General features: G+C 46.4%; 1 protein-coding gene and 1 long non-coding RNA gene across 3 annotated transcripts in view; one reads left to right on the top strand and one right to left on the bottom strand.

Annotated features, from left to right (window-relative positions):
- The window catches only part of ELMO1 (engulfment and cell motility 1), a 466,589-nt gene extending 447,258 nt beyond the window's left edge, over positions 1–19,331 (bottom strand). Inside the window, exon 1 of one of the 2 annotated variants that reach the window (XM_083188475.1) lies at positions 19,174–19,331. The gene's annotated coding sequence lies outside the window, so the exon portion shown is untranslated. The remainder of the gene's footprint in view (positions 1–19,173) is intronic. The other variant, XM_083188477.1, reaches the window with a different exon arrangement.
- A 16-nt stretch (positions 19,332–19,347) lies between these two features.
- The window catches only part of LOC146080816 (uncharacterized), a 61,976-nt gene continuing 61,402 nt past the window's right edge, over positions 19,348–19,921 (top strand). Inside the window, exon 1 of the long non-coding RNA XR_014474998.1 lies at positions 19,348–19,587. This is a non-coding gene — a long non-coding RNA (uncharacterized LOC146080816). The remainder of the gene's footprint in view (positions 19,588–19,921) is intronic.

The raw sequence follows: 19,921 nt of genomic DNA, 5'->3' as shown, positions 1-19,921 counted from the left end.
CAGCCAGACTGCAGCAAGGCAGGAGCAGGACAGGGCGGCCACATCAGAGGGACAGGGGGGCTGCAGGGATCCCCTGCTCGCTGGCCTCATAAATGTTATTATAATTATTGTGTCAATAATTGTGTGGGGTTGGGGACCATCTGAGTTTCTGATGGGTCATGAAAACAGGCATGACTGGAATGGTGATAAATTCTACAGTATAAAACAACAAATACATTTGGACGGCTATATATAAATGCACCTTGCAAAAGCTATGCTCGCCCCAATAATTGAAAGCAGTTGGATAATGCATTTGTTGAGACAAGTTCAAACATGCCAGAAAAAAAAAACAGCATTTAATTAATTCCACTCATAGTCTGCGTATCAATGCAAAAAACTCATGTGAGAGAAACACAGAAGCAGCATAGATTAGAACAGGGGTGGCCAACCCGCGGCTCTCCCCCTGTTAAAGTGTGGCTCCTGCCCCAGCAAAACCCACCACAGGACATGGAAGCCCCCCACTCATCTCGGATGCTTTGCCGGAGCTTCCCTGCCGCCACTGCCCCCTCTGCCTTATCCGCCTGTCACATTCAGCAGTGATGTTGGCGGCAGGCTGGGGGGGGGGGGGGTTTGTTCGCGGTGGCTACCAAGTCCCCCCCGAGCCGCGCCAAACATACCCGAGCCTGTCGCTGACGTCACTGCTGTAACATGAGTGGCAGCAAAAGGTGAAACTTCCAGGCATACCATCCAAATAGACCACGCCCCTTTTTTCAGCATGTTGTTGGCTCTTTAGCTCGACTACAGATATTTTTCGGCTCTTTGCCTCTGACCGGTTGGCCACACCTGGATTAGAACATGATTGAATTGCTACATTTGTTTACCACAAGAATGCTTCAGATTTTAATTTTTATTTTAATGTGTTGATTACATTGGTTTACTTATCCAGAACAAGAAATAGCAGAGTGTGTTGTTATAGTGAACACCAATAGAACAATGATAACCCCAACCAGTATCACAAATTTGCTCAACAATACAAGTTTATATGCTAAATGGTTACCTGGTAACGCTGTGGTGGACGGATCCTCTGAAATGTCAATGTATTTTAAAACAGCTGTGTGTTTATTATGAAAAAAAGGTTTTCTTTGTCATTCATTGCAAGACATTCACAGTAGTTATTACCAATTAATCTGTACTTAGGAGTTTATTTACTAAGATGGGAATTCTAAAGAAGATGTGATGTTGCTATGGGCAACCGATCAGATTCTGATTGGTTGCTATTGGCTGCATCTCAATAGAACTTAATAAAAAAAAAAAAAAAACTTTGATGTTCCAAACAATGTTGTATAAATCCTAGATGTATGCATGTCTGCAATTAGGGGCATGACTAATCTCTGGTCTACAGCACTTGACACATTTAGGGGCAGATTTATTAAGCTCGGTGAAGTGATAAAGTGTCTGGTTTTTATCACTGACCAATCAGCTCCTAGCTGTGAAGTTACAGGCTTGGTTTGGAAAATGGCAGGTAGGAGCTGATTGGTCAGTGATAAAAACCAGAGACGTTATCACTTCACCGAGCTTAATAAATCTACCCCTTAATCACCTAATATACTTCTAGGAACAGCATTCATGATCATGTTAAGCAATTGCATACTTTAACCCAAAGACACTTCTACTGGTTTAGATGAATTACACACGTGCACTGCTAATCAAACTGTCTCTCCAGCTGTTGTGGCAATACATCATGCTGGGATTTGTAGTATAAACAACCACTGGAGAGCCTTTATTTGCAGAAAAAAAAAGCTTTAAATAAATTGTTTAACAGTATAAATTACATATTTTACAAGACTGCATGCATTCTTTCAAAGCTTTTCCATAGGATATTTAGACAAGTTCTTGTATTCTGCTTTATACTACAATCTAAATGACAAACAGAGACACACAATTTACATGTTAAAATCCAGGTTTTTGTATTTAAATATGTTAAATCCATGCATCTTATATACAAGCACCAACACAGTCTCAAGCACCATCCGTCCATAGTTAGAGAAAGGAATGTGTGAGCACTATTTTTCCAGTTTACAGAAAAGTGCACAAAAACGGTACAGTGTTTGGAATTGTAAGGTTCTCTAATGGACAAAACCATGGTGCGCTGCAAGTGGGGAAAACATAACATACAGAGAGTAATGGAGTGTACACACGGTAAGATTTGGCTTCCGATGTTCCCGATATAGGATATTTGGAAGCCAAATCGCATGCTTTTTTAGGGCTTGCGAGCCCAATGCGCTGTCGATGCGCGCTCCCATGTGAGCGCAAATCGTCAGCCAGCTAGAGAGGGCAGGCAACACTATATAGTGCAGATCTGCACTATATAGTGTAAATCGTGCCCCTCTAGCATGCCGTGAGATGCAAGTCCTGATGCGATCTGATCGCATCTCACGGCATATCCTGCCATGTGTACACACCATTAGAGCTGGGATAGTTGCGATCAAGTCTGAAAAAGGTCCATAGTGCAGTGTGAAAGTAGCCAGTTAAAGGGGATACGGTCATTTGGTCTACAGCAAGTTGGTCGACAATCATTAGGTCGACATGGGGATAGGTTGACATAGTTCACAGTCGACATGGCTTTAGGTCGACACAAGCAGTAGGTTGACATATTGCACCGCGTGTAAGGAGCTTCAAATGGTATATTTTTGCTAATATATGTCCATGCACACTGGGTGATTTTGCCCAGCGTGTATGCTGACAGATGATGGGTAAAATGGCTGGGCTGTAAAACGCTCAGTGCTTACACAGAGCGTTTTTCACCCATTTTAGCGATTTTTCCCACTACACGGTTGAGCCAGCGATGATGCGGGAGCTCGCATCAGAGCTCATTGCTCCTCCGTACACACTGGGCGGCATTCGAGCTGAAAGCTTTCAGCTCATAGTCACCCAGTGTGTATGAGTCTTAAGTCTTATGTAGACAAAAAGAAACATGCATATACGTGTCCTTTGTATCTTTTTGCACCTACTGTACCTGTCCCAATGTCCCAGAGGAAAATATCATCATTAAAGCATGGAAGCAACGGTACTTGCGTACTTTCACGGCTCCCACGATGTGCATCGTACAGGGAAAAATCGCATGCGATCGCATGCGATCTGATGCGATGCAATGTCATTTTTCACAGAAATTATGGACATGAGTAGAAATCATGTAAAATGCACCCCAAATGTAATTTTTCACACTGTACCACCCCCACTATCAACGCCAACCCGAAGCGTGGCGAGCGCAGCGAGCCCGCGAGGGGCGGCGGTACGCGTCCTATGACCTTTTCATACCCCCACTATCCATGTCGGCGTGGAGTTGAGAATAGAAAGTGTGGCAAACGCAGCGAGCCACCAAGCCCGAAGCGTGGCGAGCGCAGCAAGTCCCGCGAGGGGACACGGATATCTGTGAAGCCCGCGAGGGGACACTGATACCTGTGAAGGGATCCGTGTCCGCTCGCCACGCTTCGGGCTCGCCACAATTCTATTCTCAACTCCACGCCGACGTGGATAGTGGAGGTATGAAAAGGTCGTAGGACGCGTACCGCCGCCCCTACTGTACCTGTCCCAATGTCACAGAGGAAAATATCATCATTAAAGCATGGAAGTAACGGTACTTGTGTACTTTCACGGATCCCACGATGTGCATCATACAGGGAAAAATCGCATCGCATGCGATGCGATGTCATTTTTCACCAAAATTATGGACATGAGTTGAAATCATGTAAAATGCACCCCAAATGTAATTTTTCACACTGTACCACCCCCACTATCAACGCCAACCCGAAGCGAGGCGAGCGCAGCAAACCCGCAAGGGGCGTCTGTACGCGTCCTACTACCTTTTCATACCCCCACTATCCACGTCGCCGTGGAGTTGAGAATAGAAAGTGGAGCCCGAGCCCGAAGCGTGGCGAGCGCAGCGTGCCCCGCGAGGGGACACGGATACCTGTGAAGCCCGCGAGGGGACACGGATACCTGTGAAGCCCGTGAGGGGACACTGATACCTGTGAAGGTATCCGCGTCAGCTCGCCACGCTTCGGGCTCGGTGGCTCGCTGCGCTCGCCACACTTTCTATTCTCAACTCCACGCCGACGTGGATAGTGGGGGTATGAAAAGGTCGTAGGACGCGTACCGCTGCGCTTGCCACGCTTCGGGTTGGCGTTGATAGTGGGGGTGGTACAGTGTGAAAAATGACATTTGGGGTGCATTTTACATGATGTCAACTCATGTCCATTATTTCTGTGAAAAATTACATAGCATCGCATCAGATCGCATGCGATCTCATGCAATGCGATCACATGCGATTTTATCAAAAAAGCCTAAAAACACGGGAAAATCGCATTATATCGCATGCCACTACATATGGCATGCGATGGCATGCAATGGGAGCCGTGAAAGTACACAAGTACCGAAGTAACAACTAAATTTATGTAGATATATATTGTCTTCGTAGTCTGATTTTTTGAAATAGTAACACTGTAGTACAGTGGTGGCCAACCTGTGGCTCTTGAGCCTCATGCGACTCTCCCCCTTGTAAAGTGCGGCTCCTGCTCCCACTGCTGCCCGCCGCCCACCGTCCGTCCCAGTCCCCCCTGCTGCCGGTTCCCTGAATCCCTTCTCTTTCTGAGGGGAGGAGAGCGTGCATCGCGCATCTCTCCTACCCCTTACTGTGCATCCTTGTGACTGGGCCGTCCGCGAAGCAGAGCTCATGGGCCAGCAGCCAATCAGAAGCCGGCCAGCGAGCTTTGATTGGTGGGCGGCCCAAGACCAGGGAAATGAGGGGGAAGGAGACGCGCGGTGTGCTGTGCTCTCCTCCCATCGGTGACATGACAGGAGGACTGAAGGGGGACACCAGACTGTCCTCTCCCCACCTGGCAGCAGCAGCAACAACGGTGAGTGCTGATGCTGGGAAATTTGCACTGTGGGGGCATAGCAGTTTGTGGCACTGTGGGGGCATAGCAGTTTGTGGCACTGTGGGGGCATAGCAGTTTGTGGCACTGTGGGGGCATAGCAGTTTGTGGCACTGTGGGGGCATACCAGCTTTTTGGCACTGTGGGGGCATACCCGGCACCGTGTGGTGCATACCTGGCACCGTGGGGGGCATATGTGAATCTGGCACTATTGGGGCCATATGTATATATGGCACTGCACTATTGGAGGCGTATTTGTATCACACCCACCCAAGGGGTCAAAATAGACTACGCCTCTTTTTTTGGCGCATGCGCCTTCGGCGTGCGCATGATGTCGGCTCTTTAGCTTGACTACCAATATTTTTCGGCTCTTTACCTCTGACCGGTTGGCCACCCCTGCTGTAGTAGGTGTCTCCATACCATTTTATCAATATATCACACTGACAAAGATGGATATGAAAAGAGTAAAATCTTAGATATCCGGAAAAATTTACCTATTTGCAGCTAACTAAGAATTGTCACTTATGGATCATGGGCTCATTGCTGTACAGACTGTGGCCCTATGTGTCAGTTACTAGCAGACCTTGCAGTGGACCGATCTGTTTCTAATCATTTTCACCCCCACCAAAAAAAATAAATAAAAAAAAAAAGTACTTCTCCAGTAAAGTTGCATACACACTGAAAGATTTAGCAAATGATCCAATCTCGTTAACGATTTCCTCAGAACTCTTGGACAAACAATTTGGTGTCAAATATTGAACGATTGTACAAACGATTGCAAACGAACAATCAATCTTTAACAATGGTGGAGAGGAGTGGGAGCCAGTCAATCAGCTTTACCAAATTGTACATTGTGCATACATATGAAACGATTGTTACACATAGCTAAAGATTGGTCTATGATCTTTCTGCATGCAGACCTCTCATAGACCTCTGCCAACGACCGTAGGCCCGCTCAATGGCATCATTACCGTTCATACACACGGAACGATTTGAGCGATTGGTCGTTTCAATCGGTCCTGAACACACAGATCTTTTGCCAAATCTATCCGTGTGTACCCACCTTTCGTTTTGTGATATGTTCCAGTTATTTGCTTCTATAACTACAATGACATTGTATTAAAGGGCACTACTGTTCTTTGTGTTTCTGGTCCCTGCATCTCCTCACATGTATTTATCATACAATATAAACACATTTACAATGCTCTCTTGGGCACAGTTACGACTTGGGCGACTATGCCCAGAGTGTATGGACAGCGGTGATGACAATCATCGGTGCGGGGAAAGACGCTCAGTGCATTCACACTGAGCGGCTTTCTCCCTGCCCGGTGCCGACGGAGAGGGGGGGAGGTGGCGTTGCATAGCGGAGCGCTATGCAAAGCCGTCCTAAAAGCCGCTCATCTGCACCTTTCCCGGCGTTGTTGCGGGAGCGCGCAGCAGCGCTCACCGCCGGGCCATACCTCAAAGTCGTCCAGTGTGTACGGGCCTTAAGGTGTAACTGTAGTTTGTGTAGGATGCTTCATATCAATTACAGCTACTTTGTATTAACAAAGACAAAACATATTCTGACATGACATGACAGCGGCACAGCGTGTTAGTGCCTCATACAGTATGTAAAGGTTTCTAGTGAGAATGATGACTTAATTCTATAAAATAACCAGACATTAGCTGAACCTTTTTGGGTTGTGTTCAGTGATTACAGACTGCAGAATTAGGTTACATGTGATCTGAAATGAATCTGACGGCCAGGGCCGGCAACAGAATTTTTGGGGCCCCATACACTGATATATCTGGGGCCCCCCCACCCCCTTAAACACTATCAACCCCCCTTTTGTTGGAACATAAACTGGATTCTTTCCCACCGACGCCCTCCCTTACCCCACGGCCTGCACTCTATACTGTAACACCAGTAACACCACATTTAAAAGAACACTGTGGCCTTTTGGCCACATAACAAATAACTGAGGGACAGCTGTTACATACATGAAAATAGATAGAATTGTGTACTGTATATGAAGGGGGAGATAAATGCTGGTTAGAGTCCCACCATAATGTCCTTCGACTAGGAAAACTTTGTGATTTCGCTGCCTGGAAAGAACATTTTCGCAAAATTTTATGGCTGTCCTTTAGAATTCAATCTGGATTATTTAATTTGGTACTTGTTTAGTTTCACGGCAGCACTTCCCAGCAGATTGCATCGTATGCAAATTGCACGCAAATCACATGCAAATCGTATGCAAATATCCCACACGATTTGCATGTAATTTGCATAGAATTCGATCCACGATGCGATTTAGCACACCCCCACTATCCATGTCAGCCCGAAGCGTGGCGAGCGCAGCGGTAAGTGTCCTCCTGACCTGTTCATACCCCACTATCCATGTCGGCGTGGAATTTATTTTATAAAGTGTGGCATGCGCAGCGGGCCACTGAGCCTGAAGCGCGGCGAGCCCCGCGAGGGGACATGGATTACTTGACGTGTATTCAGCGGCCCCTCATCACGCTTCGGGCTCGTTTTTAGCGGACGCTCGCCACGCTTCGGGTTCACCACACTTTATAAACTCAACTCCACGCCAATGTGGATAGTGGGGTATGAACAGGTCAGGAGTATGTGTACCACGTCCCCTCGCGGGGCACACTGCGCTCGCCACGCTTCGAGCTGATGTGGATAGTGGGAGTGTGTTAAATCGCAGATCAAATCATATTAAAATATCACATACGATCTGTGCCGCCGTGAAACTAAACAAGTACCTTTAATTTGGTTCCTAAACCTGTAGAATCCTCTTGGCCACTGTGCAGCTAATTTCTGCTGTGAACGATTATCATTTTGATACATTGTGTACTGTATGGAAGTATTCTTTTCATGCCGTCAGTGCCAATTCTGCACCTATTGGCTGCCTGCTGCACAATGGAAGCAATGTAAGGCCAGATTTAAGAAAAACTTCCCTGAAGCATCTCCATCTTTTTTCATACAGTGCTATAATGGGGTCAAATCAGGGGCGGATTGGGGACTAAAAGTGGCCCTGGAAAATTTCTGGCAGTGGCCTCATGTGGGCGGCTACAAATCAATAATGGCGGCTCTCATAAATACATGCACCAGGTCCCTGCCGCTCTCATACATACATACATACACCCTGCCGATCTCATACATACATACACCTGGTCCCTGTCACTCTCATACATACATACATACACCTGGTCCCTGCCACTCTCATACATACATACATACACCTGGTCCATGCCGCTCTCATACATACATACATACAACCTGCCGTTCTCATCCATACATACATACATACATACACCCTGCCGCTCTCATACATACATACATACATACACCCTGCCGCTCTTATACATACATACACCCTGCCACTCTCATACATACACCTTGCTGCTCCCATACATACATACACCCTGCCGCTCTCATACATACATACATACATACATACATACATACACCCTGGCGCTCTCATACATACAACCTGCCGCACTCATACATACACTCTGCTGCTCTCATACATACATACATACATACATACATACACCTGGTACCTGCCGCTCTCATACATACATACATACATACACCTGGTTCCTGCCGCTCTCATACATACATACACCCTGCCACTCTCATACATACACCCTGCCACTCTCATACATACATACACCTGGTCCATGCCGCTCTCATACATACATACACCTGGTCCATGCCGCTCTCATACATACATACACCCTGCCGCTCTCATCCATCCATACATACATACATACACCCTACCGCTCTCATACATACACCTGGTCCATGCCGCTCTCATACATACATACACCCTGGCGCTCTCATACATACATACACCCTGCCGCTCTCATACATACATACACCCTGCCGCCCTCATACATACATACATACACCCTGCCGCTCTCATACATACATACACCCTGCCACTCTCATACATACATACATGGTCCCTGCCACTCTCATACATACATACACCCTGCCGCTCTCATACATACACCCGGTCCCTGCCGCTCTCATACATACATACACCCTGCCGCTCTCATACATACGTACATACACCCTGCCGCTCTCATACATACATACATACATACACCCTGCCGCTCTCATACATACATACATACACCCTGCCGCTCTCATGCATACATACACCCTGCCGCTCTCATACATACATACATACATACATACACCCTGCCGCTCTCATGCATACATACACCCGGTCTCTGCCGCTCTCATACATACATACGTACACTCTGCCGCTCTCATAGATACATCCTGCCGCTCTCATACATACATACACCCTGCCGTTCTCATACATACATACATACATACATACACCCTGCCGCTCTCATACATACATACATGGTCCCTGCCACTCTCATACATACATGCATACATACACCCTGTCCCTGCCGCTCTCATACATACACCCTGCCACTCTTATACATACACCCGGTCCCTGCCGCTCTCATACATACACCCGGTCCCTGACGATCTCATTCATACATATATACACCCGGTCCCTGCCACTCTCATACATACATACACTCGGTCCCTGCCGCTCTCATACATACATACACCCGGTCCCTGCCGCTCTCATACATACATGGTCCCTGACGCCCTTATACATACACCATGCCGCTCTCATACATACATCCTGCCGCTCTCATACATACATGGTCCCTGCTGCTTTCATACATACATACATACATACATACATACACCCTGCCGGTCTCATACATAATGTACATACATACACCCTGCCGCTCTCATACATACATACACCCTGCCGCTCTCATACATACATACACCCTGCCGCTCTCATACATACATACATACATACACCCTGCCACTCATACCACCACTTTTATACATACATACACTGCTGCTCTCATACATACACTGATGGTCTCATATATACATACATACACCCGGTCCCTGCCGCTCTCATACATACATACACCCGGTCCCTGCCGCTCTCATACATACATGGTCCCTGACGCCCTTATACATACACCCTGCCGCTCTCATACATACATCCTGCCGCTCTCATACATACATGGTCCCTGCTGCTCTCATACATACATACATACATACATACATACATACATACATACATACACCCTGCCGGTCTCATACATAATGTACATACATACACCCTGCCGCTCTCATACATAATGTACATACATACACCCTGCCGCTCTCATACATACATACACCCTGCCGCTCTCATACATACATACACCCTGCCGCTCTCATACATACATACATACACCATGCCACTCATACCACCACTTTTATACATACATACACTGCTGCTCTCATACATACACTGATGGTCTCATATATACATACATGCACCTACCTCCACCCTCATCCATTTATATGCAAATATATACTTCGACCCAGTAAACGCCCCCCCCCTCCCCCATATATTAATCCCCCATCCAACATTCACAGTCACACAGAGACGGTGACCGCCTTACCAGGGATGGTGACTTCAAACAGCCACTACTCCGGGGCGGGCCTCAGTTTGCCGCTTCTTCCGATGGGGCACTGGCACTGCTCCCAATCCTGCTCCCGGCTCCATAGTCCTGCTGGAGCGTTGGTGGTCTCGCTGCAGGGGGCGGCATTGGCACCTGCACACAGGAACCTGCGACCCTGCGTCCAGTCCCGGCCAAGCACACCTCCTCCCTCCCGCTGTTCTCCTCCAAGCCCTGCCTCCTCGAGTCCTCTTGAGTCGCCGTCCCAGTGCCCCCTGCGGCCCCGCCTCCTCCCGCCCGCTGTTCTCCGAGTCCCGCATACAGTAGCAGGGCGCCGATTAATGTGGTTGATGGAACAACCATAGAGGACTCGAGGAGGAGGTGGGGCAGTGGACAGCAGCGCCGCACGGAGAGAGCCTGAGAGGAGAACAGTGGGCGGGAGGAGGCGGGACCACTCTGGGAAGAATCTCCACTCCGACTGCAGCCACCAGTGACAGCCGGAGGAGGCGGGGCCACACGGGGACTGGGCTGAGGCTGAGCCTGCAAGTGAGGCCACCTACCGCTGAGCAGTCAGCCCAGCCGGAGGTGAGCTGAGCTCGCTGTACATTTGTCTTGTTTATTTGTTTGCGCTGCATGCACATCTTTCGGCCTCACTACCGTCGGCCTCCCGGGAAAGTTCCCGGTAGATTTAATGGCCAATCCGCCCCTGGGTCAAATAGCTGCGAGAATCCAACAGACCTTACATTCACTTTATAGGCAGTTAAAACATCGCTGAACATCACCCTGTGAAAGCATCTGAGAGGTGCCAGTCAATGTACTGGGTTGCAAGATGCAGAGCGGTCTTCATCTAGGGTTACTACGGTCAGTGTCAGGGTAGAGATATTCTCCTTTCCAGCTGCTCCACCTGTTACAAGCCCTGTGCCTTCTCACCTCTCTTTTTGCCATTTCCGTGTGCATCGCATAGCAGTTCTCATGGGCTGCCACATCGCTACCACAGCCGTGACATAGAACATATGATACATCGTATGCGGTACTTTTGCATACAATGTGTCATATGTGCTCCAGCGGCCCAAGAGCTGCCTGGTAAGTTGGCAGGGTATTGCATGCGATACCCAATACCCCTTTCACACCAGCCACCCGGCAATTACCCGGCATTTTTAAGTGCCAGGTAATTTTGCAGGGTGCAGCCGGACCCCATTCACACCACCCGCAAATTATCGGGTTGAAGCTTTTCAACCCGGCAATTTGCCGCAAAACCCAGGATTTTTGGTGGTATGAAAGGGTCAACACGGGTCTTAAATCCCGGCACTCCAACCCTGGTCAAGAGAAGGGTCGGAGTGCCGGGATTTAAGACCCGTGTTAACCCTTTCACACCACCAAAAAACCCAGGTTTCCTGGCAAATTACTGGGTTGAAAAGCTTTAACCTGGTAATTTGGTTTGTGGTGTGAATGGGGTATAACACTAGTGGATGGAGGCCTTTAGTATTCCTTGAAAGCTTTCCCTCTTTACAATTGCTACATCAATGGTATTAGCCATTGTGGTTACATGGCATTTAATTTACCTGGTAACAGCTACTACTATCCGTATACATTCACATACTAACCTAAAGACGATTGGTTGTATAAGGTTTAAGCGCTGTCAGGGTTAACACATTTCTTCTACTTATGAGGAATTTGGTCTGGAAGTCCACTCATGCCATACTCTCTACCCAGTCATGGAAGTAGCGAGTGGTGCACAAATATTCCTTGGATCCCCTCCTTTGCCTTCCCCATGTTCATAGTATGCCTGTAGTACACCACATTACAAGGAGAGGCAAGACCGAGGGCGACAGACAAAACATTGGGGCGCCGGATAACCTCCCGACAGTCAATATTCCAATGGTCAGTATACAGACATTGGAAAACTGACTGTTAAATGTCCGACAGACGGGCTCCTGACTTCAGGGTTGTTTTCCCTCATAGGGGGCTCGCAAGTGGCTTTGATGTGTTTGCCCCCCCTGAGATTCCAATGTTGGTATACTGACCGTCAGAATCTGACTGTCGGGGCACTATACCACAAACAAACATTGAGTGACAGGAAGGTCCTAGGGCCTAGGCTAATACACATGTAGCTCCCCTTTATGCTGTTTTACACATGCGTATGGGCTCTCAGAGACTCGTTAGATATACAGCTGTCATGTGAAGGAGACTTAGGATTTAGGCTCCCCAGCTGGTGATGAAAGCCAGAGGGTGATAGAGGGAATGTCTGGTCCTTACTATTATGGTACATGTATCCCCTGCATCCACTGAGGGAGCCCTGACAAGCAGGGAGCACCAGGTGCTGCACATATTTCTCCTGGGGACCTGTTACCACCACACACTATGCACAGCACAGATGCTGGAAGTACATACCGAATACTGCATACCCTCCAACATGACCCATTCCATTAGGTACAAAATTCTCTGTTTCTGGACTTCCCTGCCAGTGGCAGTTGCAGATGTGAGGCTGCAGCACAGTCCAATATTCAAAGAGGGGAGCCACACCTACTGCCACCCCAAACATCACTGCCCTGGACTCACTGACAGTTGATGTGACCCCCCTCTTTGAATTTTGGACTGTGCAGGAGCCCCACCTCTGTAATTGCCACTGGTAAGGAAGTCCAGGAACAGAGCATTTTGTACCTAATGGAATGGGTCATGTTGGAGGGTATGATACTGTTGTAGTGCTACTCTATAGCCCCCATACTCAAGTCTGACCTGCTTGGCCTTGAGCACCCTTGGTAGCTCCCCAGGAGGGCTCATTGCGACTTGGCACTTGATATGCCCTTTTTTCAGTTCAAGGGGAATCAGATAGGATACATTGTGGGTGCTAAAAAGCACCCGCAACGTGCCGCTGATGATCAGATTCTGGTCAGATCAGATGCTGCATGTATGATCTACAGCAGGGGTGGCCAAACCGGTCCTCGAGATCTAGCAACGTTCCACATTTTCCAGGTTACCTAGCTGCTGCACGGCTGTAGTCATTGCTAACTGTCACATTTTGAAACCTGCTGCATTCATTGGTACTATAGTTCCACAGGTTGCCTGGAAAACATGCACCATTGGTAGATCTTGAGGACAGGTTTGGCCACCCCTGATCTACAGGATCCGATCCGGGAACGCGCATTGCATCCGATCATATATCCTCGGACCTCCGATTTTGGCCGATATCACCTGATATATCGGCCCGATATGTCAGAATCAGGTGAAATCGGCCAAAAACTGACCTTTATATGGGCACAATGGGCCAGATGCTCTAAGCTTCAAAAGTGATAACCAGCCAGCCAATCAGCTCCTGCTTGACATTTTTCAAACACAGCCTGCAACATGTCAGGTAGGAGCTGATTGGCTGGCTGTTTATCACTGTACATTCTATCACTTTTGAAGCTTAGTGCATCTGGCCCTTTAACTGTTCTTTCCTCTTTCCATCTTTTTTGACCACACCTACGACTCTACACTGATCGCCAGTTGACCCTGCAGAAATGGACTGCTGCCGCTGTCATTGGTGGGTGCTGACAGCTGTGCAGGACCCAGGTAATTGGAGGGGGCATGGCAAATCGTGAGGACATATGGGCGGAGGAGGATGCTATTCCACCCCCTCACTCTCTCCTTGCCTAGTGTCCAGAAGGCTTCATTTTATGAACAATCGAATGTCACCCAATTTCCCTTGAACAGTACTGTCCAAACGATGATATGCACATAAACGGAACGATTGTGTAAATGATAACACATTAACACATCATTGGCACATTGTTCATGGAACAGATGTGTGCCAAATCCTGCAAGACAGGTGGTTTTCTTTATGCATGCATAAAATAAGTAAAGTGGTGCTTGAAAACAGCATCTGATGAGCAGTTTCTGAGATATTAAAACCACCCCACGCCATGGTCAAGTAATTTCCCCTACACACAAAAATATACATATGAATAGAACAATTAAGAAGCTAGAGTTACCACATTTGTCCTTCTGAAAGCAACACCCACTAAACAATACCTGTCCAAGGTACTTGCCAGCAAAATATACTACAAAACATAAGAAACATGATATTCTATATTTTAAACATGAAAGCTAAAATGCATGTGCTGTTGCCATGTGTGTATAGCATCAGTAGAATATTTATCACCGAGAATATAAATACTGAAACCACATGTGTAGCTGGCAAAACATCCTGTAAACACTGCACAAGTGGAAATATTTAATAGTCAGCAGCGGAAGCTAAGTAAAATGACAGGCGATCAAGTTATAATGTGCACTTCCTATTTAAGGTTGCATAATAGGTGTAATAAAAAAGTCACAATACCCACCATTAACACTAAAGCCCAGGCAGCAATTTTCAGAGGCTCCACACTCCGTTCATAGGGCCTAATTCAGATTGGATCGCTGGGCTGCGAGTGCGCCTATGTGCACACCTAGGAATGCAAACGTCAGGGGCCCTGCCTCCCAAAGGCCGGGTGCCACCTGTGTTTTCTGGAGCACTCCCAGAAAACGATGGTGTGCAGCCCACAAATGGGCGCTGGCTGTCAATGCGTGTGGACAGCGAAGGACTGGTTTGTCTGATAATCGCTTGGGCTGTGAATTTGCAGCCCAGCGGACATCGTCTGAATCGTGCCAATAGTGCTGAAAAAAAACTATGGCGTGTGTCTTATGCTGAGTATGCACTAATGATGTGTGTAGCCAGCGAAATCGCGGCAGTGGGCAATATCATTTAGAATACCGATCAGTGCGTATGTTCAATGTCCTTAACAATGCATGCACCTGTACTGTCCTGCACATAAAATGATGATGCACGTCATTAATTAGGTGCCATGTTGCAGAAAGACTATCTTTTCAGGTTACCCATAGAAGGTATAGGGTAACTCCATCTATGATGTAATAAAGCAGAAGGCAACGCTTTTAACTGTTGACAAATAAAACAGACACCACAGCCCAGCCCCCTACAGCATTTCAATAGCCTGCTATACACAGGATTACCATACCCATAACCTGTTGCATACCAGTCAAACACTGTACTCATTGAGCTATGTGATCCTACATAAAAATTGAGATTTCAGTCTGAAATTCTTGTTGTTAAAGTAGTTTTTTAAGATCTATTGGGCATATTTAATGTACTGTGTGTCAGAAGGTCTGGTGGTTTAAATATGATATAATAAAAATGGTTTATAATCATTACCAATATGATGCGATTATACCTGGCTTTAATGTCAGCAACATCTCTTTTCTGAGCTGATACTGAGGTTATTTGGATTATTATAGCTATTATGTCAAAATCAAATATGCGCAATGTTTCTGACATGTGTTCAATCTGTATTTCCATATCTAAAGCAGTGTACACACAGGCATAAATCGCTGGCAATATGGAGGCTGAGCGACCATATTGCCAGCGATTGGAGTGTGCACCGGCAATAAATCGCCGGGTGCGCGCTCCCGGTTTCAGCCCCATAATGGTCGCTGGTCGGAGGAGCATGCTCCTCCGACCAGCGACTTCCCCTGCCTCTTCTCCCGGCAGTGTGTCATTTTCATCAGTGACCCATCTCTGGTCGCTGATGAAAACAGGACACAGAGCAAAATGATAGCTGAGCAATAGTGATCATATTGCTCTGTGTGTACGCACCTTATGTCAAATGCGTTTTTTTTTTTTAACTCAAAATGTATTTACAAAAAAACTACATGAAGATACTTGTACATTTAAAAAAAAAAAAGCAGTGCAATTAAGCAGTGCAATTGAGTAGATCCAAGTAGTGAGCAGCCACAAATCCAGTCCCATGAAGCCAAACACTGTATAGATCTGCCCAGCTGCAATGCTGATCATTGTTTCCACCAGGTACAAGGTGAGCTTCAAATAGTTAGGGATGTATTCAATACAGCCAGTGAGGGGGTTAAACGGCAGGGATTGCCGATCATAAGCCATCCTCGCTGTTTAACCCCTGCGTCGGCCGCTCACCCTATCCTACTTTCCGGGGGAATCCTCGCTGTCAAAGGACGACGAGGATTTCCCCAAACAATGGGGCTCACAGCTAATGCAGGTAGCCCGCTGCATTTAGCCGTGAGCCTCGCTGTTTTAGCGGCCACACACATGGTTTCCCCATCAATACAACAACCTAGCAAGGGGAAAACTGTGTGTGCAGAGAGTCAGTTGAATACTGACCCTACGAGCTGTGACAGCGAGAAGCCAGTACTGCTTGCTGTCACAGCTTGCAAAGATCATTGAATACACCCCTTAGAATTATCTAGATTGCTATGCAAGGGCAGTTAGCTCAATAAATAGTGTTTGACTGCAATGCAACAGACAATGGGGTTGAGTACTGGGTACGTCAGCATCTTGAAATCTAATGAAGGACAGTGTGACTGAATAACAAACAGCTCTCAAATTAAGTTCATGAATGTTGCATAGGTATTAGCAAAGGAAGAGCTAGGGAAAGAGACTGGTGTGGTCATGAGATGATGGGCCTCAAAGAGGAGGGAAGCTATAAGTGAAAGTAATTTTAACAATGAACAAGTACTGCCAACAGCACCCCTTACCCTGCAGCTCTGTGTGCAGTGGCAAGCTCAGGATCACCCTAGTTATGGACCTGCCACAGTCCCGCCAGCAGGCGATTTTGTAAACCCATCAATGATATCCCTCTTCTTAAATAAGTAGAAACCGAGATAAGATCTTTTTCTGGAAAAATGTTAGAGGTTATCCAAGTTCATATTAGATCACATAGTCTGCTGTCATTTACAGTACCAAATTAGTCACTTTTAATCTGAAATAAGCCCCACATACTAAACGAGCCTGGCGGGGTGCCGGCAGCGGCAAGTGCATACATACACACTGGCCGATGTTGGGAAGGGAGCGATGTGGGGGGCATGTTCAGACGAAGGGGTGAGTCATTAATAATGCACGGGAGTGCACATCGTTAATGATATTCAGTGTACACATTAGGCGATATAGTAAAAGATATCACTCAGAAGGGCCCATTTGAGCGATATCTTTTACTATATCGTCTAGTGCAGGGGTAGCCAACTTCAATCCTCGAGAGCTACCAACAGTTAGCGTTTTTCAGGTCTCCTCACAGAATCACAAGGGAAGTATTTAGCTCCACCTGTGGATCTTATTAAATGTGTCAGTCAGTAATGAGTACAGCTGTGCACCTGTGAGGTGAGCTGGAAAATGTGAACTGTTGGTAGCTCTCGAGGACTGGAGTTGGCTACCTCTAGCCTAGTGTGTATGGGGCATTCAGAGAAATATGGTACCATGCAGTGAAAAGTATCTAAAATAATACACAAAGTTGTTATTATATGCAAGAAAATAGGGTACTACAGGTAGCTACCATTTATAAATATTTTCACAGATTATGGGCCTTATTCTAGTTCACTCTTAGAGGCAAATTCCTTCTCAAATGGACAAAACCATGTGCACTGCAGGTTGGGCAGATGTAACATGTGCAGATAGAATTAGATTTGGGTGGGGTTTTTCTTCAAAGTGAAATCTATATTGCAGTGTAGAAATAAAGCAGTCAGTTAGTATCCCTGCACCGAAACAAAATAACTCACCCAAATCTAATTCTATCTGCACCTGTTACATCTGTCCCCCTGCAGTGCACAAGGTTTTGTCCATCTGAGAAGGAATTTGCCTCGAAGAGTGAACTAGAAGGCCCTATATCCCCATAAAAAAAATCTTAATTTAGGATAATAGTTATGTTAGAATTAAATATATAGTGTATTTCCAAAATGAAATCTAGTAAAAGAAGAGTTATTGTGCTATCTTACTAAAGAATTGACACTTCCTGGGGAAACTGTGGAAATTAGATGATTACATCCAGTCGTGAATGGCTTCACATGGACCACAAAGAGTTACAGAGGTGAAATAAAAATGACACAAAAGGAATGTGCAGCCTGCTCTACAACTATATATTAAACCTTTACAGCTTCTTTAAGTGTATTGATGTATTTCTGAAAACTAGATGCAATTGGATATTTAATGCTTGGATTTGAATACAAGCTGAATTCTTACATTGTGAAACTGAGTTCCGCAGTCCATTGATTCAATAACAGTTATCTATTACTATAATAGTACTATAGTGTATCAGTCAGAACATTAACATACTGTATACGGTTTTCAAAAGAAACATAACGGATATATATGGTTCTCAGCTACAGTAGGTGGGATGGTGCACAGCATAGGAACTTGTGACTGCAACATGACCTCAGACAGCAGCGAGAAAAGTTGATGTCACATCAGTCCCTATCCGGGTTCTATGTACAGTGATCCCACATCAGTCCCTGTTCTAGCTCTATGTGCAGTAATCCAACATCAGTCCCTAGCCTAACTGCCTGTGCGCAGACAGTAATCTCTGCCAGTTTCAACACTGTGCCTCTCTGCTCTCCCATGCATTCTACCTTACTGATGTGCATGCATGTAACCAACTACACAGCCCGAGGAGGGATAACTGTGCTTTTCGATTTCTTTTCTGAGTTCAAACGTTGCATGCATCTGGCTACAATGATCTGCCCGTTGCACAAAGTGTTAACCCTCATTGCTAAAAATACCCATTATAAGAACTGTCATTTTAAGGGCTCCCACTACAATTATCACTATGTGGAGTTGACACCGATTATTAGATCACCTCCAGCCGGACATCCAACAGGCATGATCAGCACTCCACACAATCAAGCACTATAATTGAGACTATTGCAAGCAGTAAAGCAGCTAGGACACAGCGCAGAATAGAATAGTGCGGGTAAAGGGTTGTGGAATGTATCAGCCCCCTACCTCTGTGCAGGGCAGCGATCCTTCCTGGGCACTGCTGCCGCTTTCTCCTTGCCCTAGCTGGGTTTAGCAGCTGCAGGCTGAGAGCAGTGAGTGGAGGGGAGGAGTAGCTGGGGAGACAGGGGGAGGAGCACAGCACGTAGTGTGCTGCTGCCCTCCGAAGCCAGGCAATGATGATGATGCTGCTGCTGTGACCAGGCCACTCTCCCTTGGTGTCACTCTGTCTCTCATTACATTATAACAGCCCCATGCGACAGCAGATCACAGAGATGGGACCCTCCCCTTCTCATCACAGACACAGATCTTTTCCCCCCACATCCTGTCATGCTGCCCTATTTAGCAAGCTTCTACATCCCCCGATGTCTTTCAAGTTTCACCAGGATGTCTTCTACATTGCACTAACCGAGTAAAACTTTGGTAATAATGGGATTTAGTTTAGCAGACACAAACTTTTTGGTTGTTGTGAATTTTGGTCTCAGGAGCAGGTGTTGTGATGATATAGGATCTCTGCTTTGTATAGATTACTATAATGCGGTGGGTAAATAAATGGGGCTTGAAGAAGAAGCATTATTTATTTAATTAATATTTTTTTTTTAATGTATGCGTTTAGTTATACTTTAATTGATATTTTCTAACAATCTGTGAGGTAATAGGGCCCTGCAAGCATTTATTTTGTCATACTAAAATAATTTTTATTCCTTATATATGTGTTTATAGAAAGTATCCACGTGAAACATTTGAGCTTGTAGAG

This window comes from Crinia signifera, chromosome 5, assembly GCF_055691185.1.
Source record: "Crinia signifera chromosome 5, ASM5569118v1, whole genome shotgun sequence".
Taxonomy (NCBI): domain Eukaryota; kingdom Metazoa; phylum Chordata; class Amphibia; order Anura; family Myobatrachidae; genus Crinia; species Crinia signifera.
This window is presented reverse-complemented; position numbering and strand designations above follow the sequence as displayed.